The sequence below is a fragment of the Mytilus galloprovincialis genome, chromosome 2 (genome assembly GCF_965363235.1).
Source record: "Mytilus galloprovincialis chromosome 2, xbMytGall1.hap1.1, whole genome shotgun sequence".
NCBI classification, from domain to species: domain Eukaryota; kingdom Metazoa; phylum Mollusca; class Bivalvia; order Mytilida; family Mytilidae; genus Mytilus; species Mytilus galloprovincialis.
Genome location: NC_134839.1, coordinates 24,549,796 through 24,555,004, shown reverse-complemented (window position 1 = coordinate 24,555,004; position 5,209 = coordinate 24,549,796).

The following is a 5,209-nucleotide window of genomic DNA, read 5'->3' as shown; positions in this document are numbered from 1 at the left end:
AAAAAATAACCAAAAAGTGCGATAACGCATTTAATTCATTATTTCGAATTACAAAATCTGTTATCACGATTTTCACCAATTCGTCATCACGAATTTCATCTGTTATATATAGATTCCACAACTGCAACAAGTGAAGTGTATTACGATATTTCTCCACTCGAGACAGTTAAATTTTAATATTTTAATCTTTAAAGCGCGAGGCTTGTCGAGCTTTTTAAATAATTAAAATTAAACTGTTGAGAGTGGAAAAATATCGCCATACACGATTTACAGTCGTGGAATCTGTTTCACTAATGAATTTTATCCTTTCTTTTCAAAATTTTGAGGAAAGTTGTGTACTTTTGATGTGCCGTAATCATGCATGGTCGCCTTTCTTTCATGACGTCACAATAAAGAATTCAGAAGAAAACAAGAAAATTTAACGTCACAATTAAATTTGAACAAATCATTTGCCGAGAACAGATTTTTCACTAGTGATGAGAAATATTTTTCTCACACCGGTCAGGAAATGTGAAAATAGCACAACAATTAGAGAAAATGAATTATACAATTCGTGATAACGATTTAAATTTGTGATTTTGAATTCAAATTCAAATTACTTTTAGGAGGTCCTAAATGTGCTTCCGTATAAAACAATGTGTGTTGTAAATATGTATTCAAAATTTGTTTCGCCACCATTAAAATCTGTATAGATTCTCCTTATGTAAACAAGACGTTGCACTCAAGTTTTTCACATTACAAAACGGCAGCATCTACCCCTTTACGGGTGGAAGGTCATAGTTAATCGTATATTTTTTTGGAACCAGCTTTCTACTCAGTAAACATTAGACCCTTCATATCTTCAATAACAGACATATTGTCATTCTTTGCCTTAGCAATAATGTGAGTGCGAACTCATCGGTGGTCTTGTTCATCTATTTCATTGTCATAATAAGTCCTTTTTGACTTATCTTCACTAGATACATCAGAATATGGGCTTCAATCCCTTTGTTTCTGTTTTTGATCTTGCGTCTGACATATTTTTTTCCAGTTCTTTGACATAAATGAGTGCTAAATATTGTACTCGTGGCCTGTGACCGCTTTCATCTCTTTGGGGTTTTTTTTAACGTAGGCAGATTCCAAAGAAGAAAGTTTTAAAAATTCCCAAAATAATGTGTAAGTTAGAAATGAAATTGGTTTCAATCCAGCAAAATTGAAAAATATATAATTTTGCTGAACCAACAACATTTTGTATAACGTAAACCACACTCATACGCGTCAAAACGCTAGTAAGATTTACGTAACAATGTTATTGGTTAATTATCTAGTTAGCTAATATGATTTGAGGCAAAAAGTCCAGAATTCCTAAAGATAGCATAAAGTTATGATATGATATATTAAATACAATTCTTTACTTACATAAATTAAAGTTGCCAAATGTTCAAAACTTGAGAAATCTGATCACAACCGAACACTTGAAAGAAGATTTCGTAAATAAAACGCTGGTAGATATCAAAGTGAGTCTGGGCTTGTAACACATGTTTTCTGTCGTTTCAGTGATTAAACAAGAGCATTTTTTTAATTTTTTTTTTACACATGTACTAAGTAAGATTTCGAGCGTACTAAAGTGTACTAAAGATAAAATATTTAACGACAGCATGTATTGACTATATAACATCTTGCAAATAACTGTTAAAGATAGCAAGTATTGACTTCAAATTTGTCATTTTATTTAATAAATTGTCAATTCATCAAGTAAGACACATTGTTTCAATCTATATTGTTCTCGGTTTCACTAGTGAAGTGAATTACTCGGAAAAAAATACTAGTAGTCAGTATCACTCAAGTAAAAGAGGATGAGAGTTGGTCATCCAATCAGAAATAAATTTAATATTTTGTTTTAATGTTAGTAAACAAAAACTGAAAATGGGCTTTAGGAATGTCCGTATTAAGTTCGAGACAAGAAAACAAGCCCAAGTATTAAGAGAAATTAAGGAAAGCAAGCTTCACATACTAGGCATAAGTAATGGACAGGTTTTGCCATATACTCCGGCAGAAAAGACAACAAACATCAGGAGTTGTCATCATCCTCAGCAAATCGGCTACAAAATTACTCATTGAGTACAATCCAGTCAATGAAAGAATAATAACAGCAAGACTGAATACAAAACCTATAAAGATATCAATCATCCAAGTTTATTCTCCAACAAATGAAGCTGATAAAACAATCCAGAGTGAGTTTTATGAAATTCTCCAAACTGAGATAGAGAAAATCCCCCCCCAAAAACTAACAATCTTCATGGTAGATTTCAATACTTAAGTATGACATGATTACAGGGGTTTTGAAAGAACAATGGGAAAACATGGATGTGGAATGAATAATGAACGAAAAGGGGAATCTCTAGTAGACTTTTGTGAGCTGACCAATATGTCATAAAATGGTCGTGTGTGAACAATTAAGTTTTAACGCATTTTATTTGTAAAATTAGCAAAAGGAATTTGACAAAACCTGAAATAATATCTGTAATGTTAGAATGATAGTAACATTACACCTACAGTAGATTCTATCACTTAATTTATGTTGAGAGAAAAAAACATACTATATTGTTCATAATAATTTACCAAAACAATTTCAGTTTCTGTTAAATTCCTTTTGCTAATTTTAAAATAAAATGAGTTAAAACTTAATTGTTCACACATGACCATGTTTCTTCAATTTGGCTAACAGGTTTCAGTGAAGAATATTAAAAAAAAAGTTTATAAATAGCGACAGGCGAACAGTGAGGAAAAAGCTCACTTAACGCTGTGGTTCAGGTGAGCGAAAAAAATCTGTGATAATGAATTTTAATCTAGAATCCCAAATTACAAAAAACTGTGATAACTAATACAAAAAAATCGTTATCACGAAAATAATCTGTAATAACCAATTATACAGTTCGTTATAACTATTTTAATACATAAAAAAAAATTACTTAACAGTGCGATAACACATTTAATTCATTATTTCGAATTTCAAAATCTGTTATCACGATTTTCACCAATTCGTCATCACGAATTTCATCTGTTATATATAGATTCCACAACTGCAACAAGTGAAGTGTATTACGATATTTCTCCACTCGAGACAGTTAAATTTTGATATTTTAATATTTAAAGCGCGAGGCTTGTCGAGCTTTTTAAATAATTAAAATTAAACTGTTGAGAGTGGAAAAATATCGCAATACACATTTACAGTCGTGGAATCTGTTTCACTAATGAATTTTATCCTTCCTTTTAAAAATTTTGAGGAAAGTTGTGTACTTTTGATGTGACGTAATCATACATGGTCGCCTTTCTTTCATGACGTCACAATAAAGAATTCAGAAGAAAACAAGAAAATTTAACGTCACATTTAAATTTGAACCAATCATTCGCCGAGAACAGATTTTTCACTAGTGATGAGACATATTTTTCTCACACCGGTCAGGAAATGTGAAAATAGCACAACAATTAGAGAAAATGAATTATACAATTCGTGATAACGATTTAAATTTGTGATTTTGAATTCAAATTCAAATTACTTTTAGGAGGTCCTAAATGTGCTTCCGTAAAAAACAATGTGTGTTGTAAATATATATTCAAAATTTGTTTCGCCACCATTAAAATCTGTATAGCTTCTCCTTATGTAAACAAGACGTTGCACTCAAGTTTTTCACATTACAAAACGGCAGCATCTACCCTTTTACGGGTGGAAGGTCATAGTTAATCGTATATTTTTTTTGTTTTTTGGGACCAGCTTTCTATTCAGTAAACATTAGACCCTTCATATCTTCAATAACAGACATATTGTCATTCTTTGCCTTAGCAATACTGTGAGTGCGAACTCATCGGTGGTCTTGTTCATCTATTTCATTGTCATAATAAGTCCTTTTTGACTTATCTTCACTAGATACATCAGAATATGGGCTTCAATCCCTTTGTTTCTGTTTTTGATCTTGCGTCTGACATATTTTTTCCAGTTCTTTGACATAAATGAGTGCTAAATATTGTACTCGTGGCCTGTGACCGCTTTCATCTCTTTGGGGTTTTTTTAACCTAGGCAGATTCCAAAGAAGAAAGTTTTAAAAATTCCCAAAATAATGTGTAAGTTAGAAATAAAATTGGTTTCAATCCAGCAAAATTGAAAAATATGCAATTTTGCTGAACCAACAACATTTTGTAATACGTAAACCACACTTATACGCGTCAAAACGCTAGTAAGATTTACGTAACAATACATCGAATTTATGTTATTTGTTAATTATCTAATTAGCTAATATGATTTGAGGCAAAAAGTCCAGAATTCCTAAAGATAGCATAAAGTTATAATAAGATATATTTAATACAATTCTTTACTTACATAAATTAAAGTTGCCAAATGTTCAAAACTTGCGAAATCTGATCACAACCGAACACTTGAAAGAAGATTTCGCAAATAACACGCTGGTAGATATCAAAGTGAGTCTGGGCTTGTTACACATGTTTTCTGCAGTTTCAGTGATTAAACAAGAGCATTTTTTTAAAATTTTATTTACACATGTACTAAGTAGGATTTCGAGCGTACTAAAGTGTACTAAAGATAAAATATTTAACGACAGCATGTATTGACTATATAACATTTTGTAAATAATTGTTAAAGATAGCAAGTATTGACTTCAAATTTGTCATTTGATTTTATAAATTGTCAATTCATCAAGTCAGACACATTGTTTCAATCTATATTGTTCTCGGTTTCACTAGTGAAGTGAATTACTCGGAAAAAAAATACTAGTAGTCAGTAACACTCAAGTAAAAGAGGATGAGAGTTGGTCATCCAATCAGAAATAAATTTAATATTTTGTTTTAATGTTAGTAAACAAAATCTGAAAATGGGCTTTAGGAATGTCCATATTATGTTGGAGACAAGAAAACAAGCCCAAGTATTAAGAGAAATGAGGGAAAGCAAGCTGCAAATACTAGGGATTAATGATGGACAGGTTTTGCCATATACTCCGACAGAAAAGAGAACAAACACCAGAGTTGTCATCGTAGTTCATCAAATCGGCTACAAAAGCACTCATTAAGTACAATCCAGTCAATGAAAGAATAATAACAGCAAGACTGAATACAAAACCTATAAAGACATCAATCATCCAAGTCTATTCTCCAACAAATGAAGCTGATAAAGCAATGCAGAGTGAGTTCTATGATATGGTCAAAGCTTAGATAGAGA